The sequence below is a fragment of the Coloeus monedula genome (assembly GCF_965178545.1).
Source record: "Coloeus monedula genome assembly, chromosome: Z".
NCBI classification, from domain to species: Eukaryota; Metazoa; Chordata; class Aves; order Passeriformes; family Corvidae; genus Coloeus; species Coloeus monedula.
Genome location: NC_138822.1, coordinates 29,583,569 through 29,599,180, shown reverse-complemented (window position 1 = coordinate 29,599,180; position 15,612 = coordinate 29,583,569). Strand labels below are relative to the sequence as shown.

Here is a 15,612-nt window from a genome sequence, read left to right as displayed (position 1 = left end):
TAAAGCACTGACTGTGTCCTATGCAAGGACTCACACAGGGGCAGTCGAGCCATTTGATCTGAGGAAAAGCTGCGTACCACCACCGTAACCGAAAAGCCCACTTCAGCCAGAGCAGCTCGTCCTAGTAAAGCGACCCTTAAAACGCGTTAATACCTGAGAGCCTACGGCGCTTCAGATAACACACTTTAAACGGCTAGTAATGGAACACAAATATAAACTTCTCTCGCAACAAAAGGAAAATCTTACCAGTTGATTAAATACTGTGTCACCACCATCATCCAACAGACTGTACTCTTCATTTGCCCTTGGAACTGATTTTTGTCTCCGACATGCCAGTTTGTTGGTGTTTTCTTGAGCGGAACACCACTCAGCAAGAGTGGTTTTCTGTTTCTCTTCTAGAATGCAAAGTATTTCCCAAGAAATTTTTAGAGTCATCTTTATTATCCATTGTTTTCTATTAAAAAATAATTACAGCAGCTCAAAGTTTTACCTAATCAGCTTTATTTAATCTACAATGCTGCTACCAGTCCAACATAAATGACGTGTTTAAGGGTACCCAAAGGGCACCACTGCAAACAAGTGCTGTGAGAAGAAGGTAAACCCCACCATTTTGGTGTTTAACCCCCTAAGCCTCCATTATTCCAAATTACTGCAGTCAAAGGAGCTTCCTAAGGAATTACCTTCTACACAATCTCAGCCCAGATCTTTCTCCAGAAGTGGAATTCTGGAGACAAGTGATACAGCCCCTGCACGTAACAACTTATTTTTGTATGCAAGTGGAAGAAACAGTAGAAGACACCAGTGTCTTAACTGAACTTTTCTATCCACAGGGATCGCAACCGAGCACCGGGATAAACATCCAGTCAGGACTGTATGTTATAGTTTGGGGTTTGCCTTTTTTTAAAATTTTCCTTAAATGATCATTAGGATCATTACTTTCAGTTGCCAGAAAAACTGCTGAAGTAATAGCTACTTAATCAACTGAAAACCAATTATACTTAGTTTAAGAGTGTGAATGCTTATTAAAAAATACATCCATGTCTGAAGAATGCAGTGAAAAATACTAATAGGAACAACTTGTACATTTTGTGCAAGATGTACAAAATCCTGCCTCCTTTAACAGCTGCACTTGCATTTGCACCCAAAGGTACAGAGCATCCTCTGCTCCTGTAGTTTTCATGTGGGCAGAGCCCCCAATTATATGTAATTCTACACCATAACAATTAGAAAAAATAAGACATTTATCAACTGAAAGTAAAAAGAATGCAACCACTCAATCAAAGTGAATTTTCTTCTTTAATTGCAAGAACTTCCATGAACATTACATTTCAATAATGCAAATGCTGAGAGCTTAAAGACACTTGCTGTCATCTAATCACGTCTCACTTCATCTCCTGACTTTGGAATTTTAACAGAAAATCATCCTGTTAATTGTTTGTTCAATCAAGCAATGCTTCTCATTGCCAACCCTTACGATTAACTAGGTCACCAACCTTGCTGCTTCTCTTTTTTGTACTTTACCATCCCTTTGTTTGTATACCCAGTGCTCCAGAAACATCTCTTAAACTTCAAAAGGTCTTCCTTGGACTGAAAGTACAAAAATTCCATAAAAGATGAGATATTCCCCAGCTTCACTTAGAGCATTATTTTTTAAAAAAAATTATCTTCAATGGAGTTCATTTTTCTTAAAATTATACAAAACAAAACATTTCCAAAGTCAAATGCTATCTTGTTTCTCATTAACCTCTTCAATTATATCAGCTGTTATAGCAAGAGATGTTCATAAGATTCAGAGTTATTAACTGCAATTTTTTAAAATGAGAAGAAGAAAACAGCCATTTTTGTTTAGGGTTACAAACAAGAACTCACCACGTAAGCCTGCCACCTGGAGTAAAAACGCAATTATTTAACAAGCAATTAATACAGCTTTGTGCAAGACTCCTCAAGGAGACAGTACATCTTTGTGTTGAACTACTTTCTCTCATGAGAAGTGTGTGAGGAGATAAGACTTTTCTCAGCGTCCTCAACTGATTCAGCAAAGCTGGGCTTTCTTTACTGAATACTTCTGGACAGATGAGACATCCCAGTGGTCTTTACCTCCTAATAATTTATCCTTACTTCTTTTTCAACATGACTCTTTTCTAGACCTTATCTGTGAACATTAAAGGATGCTTTTCACATGAAGAATTCAAATCTCAACATTTTGATTTCTGGTCCCTTAAGATGACTTTAGATCACTCAGGACTTTCCTTCAGAAAGAACCATCTACAGTTCACATACTTCGAGAAGCTGTCATAGAGGAAGCCTTCCAACACCCATCACAAACTCTGTGTACTACAGCAATCCACAACTACAAAATGTTGGTTTCTGTGGTCAGGATTTTGTCAGCCATATTGCTGAAGGAGAAGCAAACCTTTTTCATTACATTAACAGACAGAAGTCTAAAGCTGCTTCTTTTAATTCTTAAATTCTCAAAAACAAAAAAGGAAAAAACATCTTTCCAATTGCTACTGGCCTGCTACACAACCAGCATAACCACTGTGGTAAACTGGAGCGACTCTCAGCAGAATTTCCAAAACAAATATACTCTCATCTAAAAGAATAGGAAGCTGCAAGAAGAGGAAACTGGAAAGCCACACAGCAATCACAGCTGAGGCTCTCCCTTGCAAAAAAAAATTCAGAGAACATGAAATCATGTGTAATTGAGACAGATTCCTGTCTCAAACAAGTTACAAGCCTTATTTTACTAGGCAGAAGTTCAGGACTGGGCACTAGAAAGAAACACTTCTATCTGTAAAAAACCAACGAGGTTTCCTTGTCACGAACATTTGCTAAAACAAACCAATAACTGATGCCACCCATTTCCTAGAACTGTTGAGATTTTTAAAAAAACAGGCTGACATGCAGAGAGTCTACCTGATTGTCAAATAAAGCATTTCTCCTAAAAGCTACTGTTGAAAAGACAATAAACTTGGACATCATTGTTGAAAAAGGAAGAGGACTGCAAGCTGCCAGAGGAGGTCACCCATGCAGAAAACCTGCAAGCCAGGAGGGTGGGAAAAACAAAACAAGCCCACGCAAACCCCCCATCTGTGAGAGGTTGGTTACGTGAAAAGGGACATATAGAGTCGAGATATACAGATTCTTTGCAGCTTACTGATCTGAGAAGCTGGCTACGTGAGAACGGGCACATAGACCCTTGCAGCTAGCTGAGCAAGGTCTCATAAGACAATGCACCACACCTCCTGTGTAACAACTGAAGTTACAGAATATTACATGTATCTTGCTCAGTAACTGAACCACCATTGAGCCTTACTGCTGAACTGTGGGTTTATTTGCAGAGCCAGCAAGGTTAGGTTTTGGCAGCAAAACAATGGACATCTGTGGTTAGAAGGCCAGGGAAAATGGCAGAACTGCTGACCACGAGAGGGGGTCTAAGGAGGGGTTTAGAATCAGCTTAGTCGACGTGAACCACTTAGAATGCGCCGTTACGAATATGCATAAAGCCTATTATTGTTAGTATATAAGGAGTTCTGGTACAATCAATAAATCGGATTCCTGCTGATCACTCATATTGAGCGTCTGGGTTTCCCCTCTATCGCGACACCCATCTCCCACACATCTGTATTTTGCCTCTCCTAAAGATCAGTCAAATGAAATTAAAGCAGCAATAATGGGAACTTTTCTTTGCATCTGAAAGTCATCTAACTGCAGGTAACCGAGGCTGACCATAAACTAACAGAAACTGGATGTCTTTTCTGAGTATTTACCCAGAGGAACAGCTACTAATTTCCTTTAAAACAAAGAATCATGTGATTGAAGCATGAAACCAAACCTGCCTAGGCCTCCTGTATTTCTCAACTGAACAGGTACAGTTATCTGCGACTTATCCAGTAACAACCTTTATGAGATCTGAAGAATTAGAATCTGCTGCAATGTATTAATATGCATCACACTAATGTAGCTCCTAAGTCCTGTACCAGCATGGAGACAGCACTTCAATAACCTTTTCCTACTTCTTGAATTAAACGTGGAGAGGGCCAGGACATTCCTGCATTTACAGAACTCCCAGCGATAAAAACACTTCCCTCTGAAGTAGGCGTAAATAGTTAAGAAACAAGAAACCTGAAGACACAAAGAACAGGCACTGCTGTAATTCTCAGTGTATTCACCACGTGCCTTTACTCAGAGTAGTTTGCTACAGTTCACTGAAATCTGTGCGTCTGGGGCAGGTATACTCAGATTTAAGAGTTAAGAGAAGTACTTACTGTGTATTACTGGGCAGCTTCCAAAATACCTAATAAAAAGATTTGCATCTAGAGCAGCACTAGAAATAATTAGTTTTAAATTATTCTGGTTTTGCAGCACATCTCTCAGTTTTATTAGCAAGAAGTCGCTGAACCTATCCCTCTCATGTACTTCATCCTGTAATAAAAGGAAAAAAACCAAGAGATAAACAAACATCACAGATTCAAGATCATAACTTCTGACAAATACAACCCTTTTTTTTAAAAAAATAAAATACATGATTTGGTGGTACATTACAGAGGCCTTACACTGTGTAAATCTAGGTTAAGGTAAGGGGGTTTTTTTAAACTATCCACAAGCAAAAAAAAAGTTTCAAAAAGTTTTTATCAGAGCAGAGCGCACTGCAACGCACAAGCCACACACACCTTAATCAGAGGCCAAAGTTAATGTCTGAAACCTCTCTAATTTTGTATTGGAAGCCAAATGTCAAGAAAAGGTCACAAACCACAAATCCTACAAATCTTATTTTAATAAATTCTCACTTCACAACTGATGAGCATTTAAAGAAATGTATGACACCACATAATCAGAAAAAAAGACATTGCTTAGACAAGTCATACACAAAGCCTATAAATTAAGGACGTAACTGGTTAATCATCTTTGTCATTCTTCTGTTTTGTTTTGTATTATGAATGAATGAAACAAGGACTCAAATACAAGGTTTGTAGGCTGACATCAAGAATTAATAGACCACTCTCATGCTTTTTTAACTCTGATAAACAGGTAGGCACCTCAACTTACCGTGACTTTTTTGTCTTCAGTAGTGGAATACTTAAATCTTGCCATCAACATTCTGGTTCCCCTTACTTACGGAATTCCACAATAGGAATATTAACACAATCACAAATGAACGCTCCTGAACAATTTGCTAGCAATTAGATTGCACATTATCTTGGAAACACTGGGCAAACAAAAGGACTGAAAACCTGGTATTGCTGAAACAAATACACGATATCAGAAATTCTGACACAATCATATCGAACCACATCTAAGCCTCCCTAAGGCTTTTCTGCCGACAGAGGAATTTCAGAAAAATTTACACTTCTGTCCTCCTCAACTCCTCCTGATTCCACACCTAATTATTGGCATGAACATAAAATAAGACGTTTTTCCAGGGAAAAACACAAGCAAACACACAGAAAAGCACCAAAGCGCACAAAACATGCACGCTACACTAAGGACTCAGAAAGTCTTTAAAGTCAATTCAGATTCCACCAAACAAAACCACCGAAAACGCTCAGCAAATTTGAATAAAACAAACGAGGACCTCATTTTCCAATTAACAAGCAACACATGAAAGACCACAGGATGCTCACCACAATCACATGCGTCACAGTGGAGAGGGTGCTGTCTCCTGCCATCAGTGTGCGAAGGAGCATGTCATTAGTGCAGAAGGTTACCAGTGTCTTTGGAGAAACCCTATGGAAGAGCACAGAGATGACTCAGGGGTTTTGCACCACTTAAAGGCTGCTAGCAGCTTTCCATGGCTCAAAAATTAAAGCAGCTGCTGACCAGAAGAGGCATTACAGTTCTCTCACCAAAGAACTCCTGCATACCACTTGTTTTCAAACTGTGCCTATTCCCAGACATTTCCTAACAACTCTTAGTGCTTGCGCTCCTAACTTTCAACAGTGGATTAATTGGAAACATCAGATTCAAATTTTAATAAGTAAGAAAGTTAAACAGAACCATGAGAAACAGTCATTCTCCATGTCATTCAATTTACTAGAAAATCCCATGTGGAAAACCAGGTTCCAACTCCTCAGCATATGCTTGGATATAGCCTTTGTATTTGCCTACACGTGGTGGGATGAGCCTGGCTGGGTGCCAGGTGCCACCCAAGCCACTCTATCCCTCCTCTCCTGAGCTGGGCAGGGGAGAGGAAATACAATGGAAGACTCACAGGGTCAGGACCAGGATAAGGAGAACATGGGTCTCTCCCATGGGCAACAGTCCTCCATGAGCTTCTCCGGCATGAGTCCTTCCCATGGGCTGCAGGTCTTCATAAAAGGGACCTGCTCCAGCACAGGTCCCTTTCCACAGGGTGCAGTCCCTCAGGAACAGCCTGCTCCAGCGTGGGACCCCCACAGGGTCACAATCCTGACAGCAAACTGGGGGCTCTCTCCACAGGGCCACAGGTCCTGCCAGGAGCCTGCTCCAACATAGGCTTCCCAGAGGATCACGGCCTCTTTCGAGCACCCACCTGCTGCAACACGGAGTCCTGCACGGGCTGCAGGGGGATCCCCGCTGCACCATGCACCTCCATGGGCTGCAGGAGCACAGCTGCCTCACCATGGGCTGCACCCCGGGCTGCTCTGGCACCTGGAGCACCTCCTCTCCTCCCGCACTGACCTTCCCATCTGCAGAGGTGCTCCTCTCACATGCGCTCGCTGCTCTCCTTGGACTGTGGCCTCTGTTGTGCAGGTTTTTCTCCCCCATTCCCTGCTGTCCCAGAGGCACTACCACCACCACAGATGGGCTCAGCCTTGGCCAGAGGCAGGTCCGTCCTGGCTGGCACTGTCTCTGTCACACACGGGGAAGGCTTCTGGCATCTTCTCACAGAAAGCCGCCCCACAGCTCCCAAAGCCTTGTCACGCGAACCTAATACACTACAGCTGACTAAATCACAAAGCAATCAGCTGATCCTTTGGTTTTTCAGGAAGTCAAAATACTGAAGTGTAACTATTCTACACCTGGGGCAGAGTCAGCTGCCCCAGTAAAAACAGCAATTGTCACTACTTTCGCTGGTGCTGCCATCCCAAAGGAACCAAAAAGCTCCTTTGTACTGTCCTCCACAGCTCTTTCTGGAAGACCATTAAGAAAACTTAAAAAATTAAGGCTTCTTCCTTACTATAAGCACCCCTAAACACCTCCACTCCAGATCTTTTCTGTGCACAGCTGGAAATATTGTCATCTCTCCCTTTTAGTGTTTCTCTGGAGCAAATGCATTGATTCTTCTCAAGATGGATTTTCTTCCATTTTCATCTGACTTTGCTCTTCTTCTGCCAGCACAGTATCCAGTATTCCAGACATTAATCATTCAGCTTATTTGTGATAAGCTCTTCACTAGCTCTTCTAATCCCTTAATAGCCTCGTGAGCTTTCCCATGCACATTCCAATTCTTGTCTTGGCTTTGTTGTTCAAGCACTTTCATTTTCCTCCGCCGTGTGTTATCTTCGTTCATTCAAGCAACACAACCTTTTGCCACCTTCTGGTCACTCATATCCCAGCCGTCGCCCCTTCCCTGAAATGTCACTGGCTACACAGTGCAAAGATGTAAAAACCCATTCACACTCTGCTCCACAGACAAATTCATCAAGTGACTGAAAGCTCTACTTTGACATCACTTCATGTTTTGAAAGCTGAAGCACAGTAAACTTAACCCAAACTGGACTGGTAAATAATGCTCAGCTTCATCAGTCACTTTCCAATTTTGTTGTTCTCCCTTTTATGACCCATACCAACTCACACTATATACGTTTGTTACAGCATGCTGGTCTTCCTACCTACCTTCAAAGCTTGCAGAACTTTGGGATCCACACATGTCAAAAGTAGAGAGGGGAAAAAAAATGAAGAGAGGAAAGTGTAGACTTGATCTGAAAATCAGACAAGGATTTACATGCACACACTCCCTAGAAGAAACCAATAGAAAGCACTTGAAATTCAGTTCAATATGACAAGCTACTACATGAAACGGCAAAATACAGGAAGAAAGCCGTCCTTTTCACTCCTAAGTCTTCCTTCCCTGCAATAACATACCCCACCTATGATTTATGGGGCTGCATCCCAAATATACTGCAGTTTAAAGGTACACAAGATTCACGATACCAGCACGAGATCAACTGACACTTAGAAGCACCATTAGTACCTGCTTTCCAACCGGAGCTGGTAACCAATTGTCTGGCCAATCTTCTCTCTCCTTTCTGCTGCCACCCTTTCAGCCACAGCAACAGCTGCTAAACGTCTCGGCTGAGTGCAAAACACACGACAGGGAGCTCCATTCTTGTAGCAGTCATCAAGGATAAACTGAGGGATCTGGAAAGAAGTGGTTCAAATTTACTTTTTGAGAAAGTCACAGCTTTCTCAGCCCAGGGAAACAATTTAACTGCATCTCAGTACTACACGTTGCAACAGACTTTTCAATAGGATTATCACTGCAAATACACCTGAATGGGCATAAAATAAATTTCAAAGTATAACCTGTTTAGGGGTTTTTTTTAAAAAAAGTTGAAGTGTCTCTCTCCTGCTTCAGAGAGATCTATAGGAAAAAAAGCCCTGCAGATAATCTCTCATTTTAACACAAAAAATATATTACTCTGGGTACTAAGAACAGAACTAGCCTTAGAAGAAAAAGGGTTATACAAACATCACAGCTACTTTCCCCACAATAATTTGTAATATTTTAATGAAAAAATTGTATCTATCAGAAAACTGTGAGGAACCATTTATGCTTTTAGTACCTATCTGCTGGCTTAGTATTTCAAAAGCTAGAAAGTGAACTGGAACACAAGATTTTCAATCATACAGGAAAACAAAAGCCTTAAAATAGCATAGAAATATCCCTTACCACAAATATTACAAAATTGGCATTAGTTTAGTATAAATACTGTTATCTTTTTCATTTCATTGAGGAAACATACTTGAGTAGTTTTTCCCGATCCCGTCTCTCCTATAATCAAAACAATTTTATTGTCCTTTATTGTTTGGACAATTTCTTCCTGTTTTTCAAGAACTGGTAGTGATTGCCTGAAGGAATCGAACTCTGATTCCCCTCTTTTCACTGGGACCTGGGGGATACCGTCATTAAGTGGACCGTTTGTCTTGTTCAATTCTTTGTTTTCTGTGAAGAGAAATTAAGAATTTACTTATACAGACACAGAGGAAGGTCACTAAAACACTGCTCAAAAATTATACTTAACAATTAACCTGCCTGCCTTTTTCTGCACCCCTGTGGGTAAAGTGACAAACCCGGCACACATTTAGAAGTCAGACTCATAGCAACACGTCCTGTTACGGTGCTTGAAATAGGCATTTTTCAGAACAGTTATTACTTTCATAGGTATTTCAAACACAACCAGACTCTCCCAGAGCATTGCTCCATGCCAAAAAAGCCCACAAAGAGCAAAAGGAGAAAGAGAAACTAAACCGGAGAAAACCAGCCTGGTGTATTTTGGTGGCCTTCGTATCTGCATGCACGTTTCACATCTGCAGTTTCCCTAGAAATACACGCTCACAGAGTTCAACCTTTAAGCTATTCCATGCATTTGCCCCAAATCGTACTAATCCAAGCGCGCCGTATCGGGGGTCCTGCAGCAGCGTGGTGTGTTAGAAAGCAGTGCGTAAGTAGCCAAAAAACGTGCACATCTTCTGAGGGAGCTGCTTCAAACCCAGCACTGCAAATGCTACTCTGTAATTCCTTGATCATTATTTTCCAGAAGAATGAAAAGCTTGCTGCAAACTCAATTATACATATTTAACGTCATTAACAGATTCACATGCTAAATTACAAGCTCTGTTGTACCAAGACAAACACAGACTAAAAGATTAGGAGAACTAAAAATACATGCTTGAAAAGCAGAGAAAGAGAAAGGTTAGACTCTTCATTAGCTTACCCCTTACATTTCTAAGACATTGTGTTTCAGTACTTTTATTATAGCTGCCCTCTGTTCATTAAACAATCCTATTAAACAACTGAAACAACTGAAAAAAGCAGCAAAGGAAGCACTTTAAGAACAGACACCACATATCAGAAATATTTAATTAAACAAGGCATATTGGTACAAGTGTTTTCTCTTCACTACAGCCACCTCTGCACACAGAAACACAGTATAGCTCTTCCACTCACAGCTGTTAAAGCAGTAATCTAGATAAAAGCGTTGCTTTCAGAAAAACCCCAACATTTTATCAGATGTTTGTCTTCAGTGAACTCCTTCATATCCTAGAAATCAAGAAGTCTGGACAGTAGTGTCTTAAGGATCACATCTATTTTGTAGAGATCAAGAAACAAAAACTAAACTTCTTGCTTTGTCAAGCACGTGAATTTCTGTAAGCAGCACAGCCAACCTCATTCTTTCGTAAGGGTGTTCTCACATGGCATCACGGTAAGACCTGACTCTTCAATCCCACCTCATGGAACTTGTATGAAGCCACATTTCACAAATGTGCTTCCGAAAAGATTTGGCTGGAACTGGCTCAAAGATCCTAAATTAACTCAGCACAAGGTAGACATCGCAATGTGTGTGATACAACTGCCCAAGTTCCTCACAACACCAGTTATAAAAGACCTTGAAAGTAAAGAAAATCCATGTGTTTGTTTAAAGGTGTATGGTAGGGCAGGCAAGGGGACAGAACAGAAAGGGGTTTGTTTTGTACTCGGGTCGTACGTTGTTTTTCCGAGTGGTGTTGACGGACAAGTCCAAATCCGAAGACACGCTGAACATACCAGATTCAATAGCACGGGCACTTCCTCGCTCTGTCCTTGGCAAGAGTTCCGTGCGTTCCTTGTTTGTGACGGGAAAGCTCTGAATGAGGCTCCGAACGGCGTGTTTCGTACGGAGAGCCAAGTCGCAAGCCATGACTGCGTGTGTCAGTTCTGAGACATCCTTCTTCCTTACAGTCAGGTATCGATTTGCTCCTTTTCTGTCGGAGGGAAAAGAAAACATATCGTAGGAATAAGTGACCTACTCTAGGTTAAACTTTTATCTGTCAAGGTATGAGGTTCTATGCAAAACCTTTTAAAAAAGCAGAGATCATGGTGAGAAGCCCTTTTATGGACACGTGAAACCCATGAAGTATAAAAGCAAGCCATCTCAAAAAGCATGCCACAAGTTCTTCCAAACAAACAAAGATACTTATTTCTATGCCTACTTTTACACTTTTTTCTCTAATACTATTCCTTGCAGCAGAGTTGGCTATGTTGGAAACATCAATCACGCTATCATCAGTCATGAAATTCCATTCATCTGCACCCAAGAAATGAAAATTGTACCCCAACTTACCCTTTGCTTTTAGACACCAGTCCAAGAGACTGACAGAGCCGGTGAACAAACGCGCTTTCAGTACTAGTGAAACTAGAAGGAAATTCCATCTCTAGAATGATAAATAATAGTAAAAAACCAGTAACAATGCAACAGGCATTCTTGACATGTTATCTTGGTGTTACAGAATCAAAGAATTGTTAGGATTGGAAGGGACCTCCGGAGATCACCCAGAGCAACCCCCTGCCAAGGCAGAGTCACCTGGAGCAGGTGACACAGGAGCACGCCCAGGTGGGTTTGGGATGTCTCCAGAGGGGGAGACTCCACATCCTCCCTGGGCAGCTGTTCCAGTTCTCTGCCACCCTCACGGATAAAAGGTCTTTCTCATGCTGAGGTGCAACTTCCTGGGTTTTAGTTTATGGCCACTGCTCCTTGTTCTGTCACCAGAAAGTCTGGCACCACACTCCTGGGACTCATCTTGGAGATATCTATACGCATTCGTATCAATACGTATATTTATACGTATTTATACTCAGTCTCCTCTAGGCTAAACAGGTCCAGGTCCCACAACTCTCCTCACAGAAGAGATGCTCCAGACCTCTCATCATCTCATATCTCATCTCATCTCATCTCATCTCATCTCATCTCATCTCATCTCATCTCATCTCATCTATCTCATCTCATCTCATCTCATCTCATCTCATCTCATCTCATCTCATCTCATCTCATCTCATCTCATCTCATCTCATCTCATCTCGTCTGTGGCCTTTGCTGGACCCTGACCGTGCTCCCTGTCTCTGTGCTGAGGAGCCCAGAGCTGGACACAGCACCCCAGCTGTGCCTCACTAGGGCAGGGCAGGGGGGCAGGATCCCCTCCCTGACCCGCTGCCAGCGCCCTCCCGACACCCGCAGGGTCGCCCCGGGCCGGGCCGCGCACCCGCCTCGTCCCCGCTCCGGAACCGCTCCAGGGCGAGCTGCACCGCCATCTCCACCTCCTCGTCCACGCCGAGCTCCCTGAGGGCCTCGGCCCGGGCGCCCCCCGCGGCCCCGCCGGGCTGCCGCCGCGCGACCCGCCTGTGTCGCGACATGGCCCCGACAGCGCCGCCACACGGCCCCGACAGCGCCGCGACACCGGCACGGATCGGCGGGCGCTGCTCCCGGGCCCGGGGGGCGACGCTGGCGGCAGGGCGGGGCCGGGCGTGCGTGGGGTATCCACAGCCGGAATCGGCCCCGAACGGAAGGAAATCGGGTCTTTCCCCCCCCGTTCGGTGTTGAAGCCCGCCCATGTGCCGAGGCCTGTGCATGGCGGTGACCAAAAAGTGGCACTGGTACCCTGTCTGGTCATAAATTACGTGATCTAATTGAATGGCATTGAACGTAGCTGTGGCGAGGGTCATCTCGGCCCTCAGCCTCCTCATGCTGTACAGTGCTACTCGCCCTCGATTTTGGATCGTCTTCTCCTGCTGTCCTTTGACATGAGATAGAAACGAAACCCAAACCTCTTGGGCATGACACAGGGCTCGGTATTGAAGGCTGCTGCTTTAGAAACATCATTAAGTCAGAGGGAGAGTACTTTGAAGAAGAACAAACTACTCCTCAGTTGTGAACTGGAGAATTAAATGAATAGAAAATAAACACCCACTGTCTGATGGAGCTGGCTGAAAAATAGCTCTTAAAAGATGTCTACCAAAGCTGTGTGCAAGGCTCACTTCAGCGTAATTCTGCACTGAGAGGTCGCACTGGAGCTGAACAATCAATCTATTATAAGGTTATTTTAATTTTTTTTTCAGTTTTCCAGTTCAGGTATCTGCCAATGCATCTTCAACCAAAGTACATAATGCTAGCTCCTCATAGCTGCTCCTGTGACATTCAGAGCACATTTGATGTGCTCTGTCACCTCAGAGCACATCACAGTTATTATGGAAAATTAAACAGCTGACTAAGAGGAGGATTCCTCTTACCATCTTTGGTATCAACAGTAATAAAGGAGAGCTCATAGCTCATTTGAAGGAGTCACATCAGAAATCTTTAATTATGAACCCAGACCTGTTACCAGTTTCTGCCTCTTAACAGCATCATCTTGCCTTCCTACAGAAGAAACCCCCATGATCCTGAAAAATGACTCCTCAAGCCCAGTTCTGCTCTCAATTTGCAATCCTGTAAATACAGCAGGGCACAGAGGTAACTGTCTGTTGGGTTAGCGTCCATTTATACGGCTAAGAGTGGGGTGAAGCCTGAGTGCATCCTGCATAACAAAGTTCTTCATACATGCCTTGCTTCTCTCACTGCTTTTTTGACTCCCTGATGCTATCAGAGGGTGAAAAAATGGGAGCATGTAGTCACCCATGCATTGCCTGCTGCAGCCCTCCTGCTAAAGACTGAACTGCAGTCTGCACTCAGCATATGAAGAAACATGAGCAAAGACAGAATTGTGCTTGCCCAGGCTCTTAGACATGGAGGTTTATATAGACTCTTTATACGTATTCTCTTAATAAAAATGACTAGCTGTGGATTTTCTTATTAGAATTAACAAGCTGTAAGTCTTTAAAAATTCAGTTTTTGTGATTGGCCTCAGAAATACCTTCTAATGTTTACTCAAAACAAATAACTCCTGGAATAAGAATTATTTCCTTCTGTTAACATATAGCTAAATGCCCATGTATTTTTTTTTATAAGAAGAATTAAGAGGCAGCACAGTTTTGTGCAAAAACACATCTGCGTGTATAAATACAATTAGGCATCCTTATTTTACCCTCCCTGGAGGCACTTCTATTATGTAGCAGGTTTTGCTGACTTTTTAGTTTGAGGGATATTTCCTCTCTCGCAAACACTCCTATATTCCACAAAAGATGTCAGATCGAAGAGAAAAAGAACTGCAAAGGAAGTTTATGAAACAATATTATCTATTACATACTGTGTTAGATAGTGTCAGATTTGACTGCAAAATAGGTCGTCTTTTTGGGTTTTGTTTGTTTGGGATATTTTACAGATTTTAAGTGTTGTAAGGCTTGTTAGCTCTTGAAATATGATGCAAGGATTACTGGTGAGCTAATACTATTTTTTAAGATCAAGTTAATGAAAGAGCAGAAGATTTATTTCTCTTTTCAGTTCCTTGACTACAAAAAGTAAAAGGTATTGCAGTATGTGGGGGTTTTAAGCATCATAGTAAATTTGTAACCAGATAGCTGTTGGCTGCTATGATTATTAGTGATCCCATCAAGTAAGTTATGTATTTACACACACTTAGGGAAGTAAGACTAATGTCAAATTATAAGGAGCAATACTTGTTTAATAAATGAACTGCAGTGAAAATGGGCATCTCTTGCTTTACTGCACACTACTGTATACACTGGTAGTTCCCCAGAACTCTGGCTGCTGATGTGGGCTCGATGTGGGTGATTGCCTCTGCCCCATTTCTGTAACCTCTCCTATCATCTACTGACAGATCATTTCTTATTTATCTGTCTTTCCACTTCCCTTATTCACTGCCATTTTAATTTCTTTTTGAGACATCAAGGAAAAAAAGCCTTTCGATCAGTTCTGTCCTTGTAAAACAACCTCTCTCAGGTCCTCACTTGCAGCAGTCCAGAGCTTGGGCTGTTGAACTTCCAGGGGAAAACTGCAAGCCTTCAGTGCAGCTCAAGGCATGCACAGAGTTTGGCAATGTCTCCAGAATGAAGGCTGGAAAGAGCATGATTCCCAACAGGGTCAAATATACCCCAGTTCTTCCCACAGTTGTCTCCACTACTCCTCACTCCTAAATTGAGAAACTGTAGTTTCCAGGGTGAGCAAATGACAGAGGCCAGGAGGGAGAGTGCAATGATCCTGTGCTAACAGATCTTCCTGTGTCTAGAACATGTTACAAAGGCAGCATGAAAACTGCAGGGATCCCATGTCTTGTGAGCCTGAGGGATAGACTGAAGGCAGAAGGATTTCATACCTGTGATTCATGTGCTTGTCTCTGCTGAAACTGGAACTGCGTGGAACTGATGTGCTTCCCAGGGAGATTTATTTATCCAGAATGTAATTTGCTGTTAGAATACCGTTTCACTGAAATACTTTGACTAAAATAATACCTATGTTGCAGAAATTTTCTGGAGCACAGAACACATTTAACTATCGCAGTCATCAGCGGCTTGCAGAAAAAGGTTACTGAGGTTACCTCATGGTCACAGTCTACAAAAAGACCAGTTATCTTTACAAGTGCCCCCACTTTTTTCGATCAAAGTAGTATTTTGTTAACAGAGATACACCTTCAAATGATAGACTCAATAACAGATAGTGAAAATATTCAGTATCTTTATTTACACCTATATAGAAGAAATTA

The 15,612-nt window shown here is 42.3% G+C and overlaps 1 pseudogene across 1 annotated transcript in view; it reads right to left on the bottom strand.

Moving 5' to 3' along the window:
- LOC309584717 (3'-5' RNA helicase YTHDC2-like) overlaps positions 1-12,283 on the bottom strand; it is a 29,159-nt pseudogene extending 16,876 nt beyond the window's left edge. Inside the window, exons 1-9 of the transcript in view lie at positions 12,223-12,283; positions 11,307-11,397; positions 10,751-10,947; positions 8,949-9,148; positions 8,177-8,343; positions 5,625-5,727; positions 4,269-4,425; positions 1,494-1,587; positions 247-395 (exon numbers count right to left, since the gene is read on the bottom strand). The product of the transcript in view is annotated as a 3'-5' RNA helicase YTHDC2-like (transcript). The remainder of the gene's footprint in view (positions 1-246; positions 396-1,493; positions 1,588-4,268; positions 4,426-5,624; positions 5,728-8,176; positions 8,344-8,948; positions 9,149-10,750; positions 10,948-11,306; positions 11,398-12,222) is intronic.
- Positions 12,284-15,612: the final 3,329 nt, after the last annotated feature.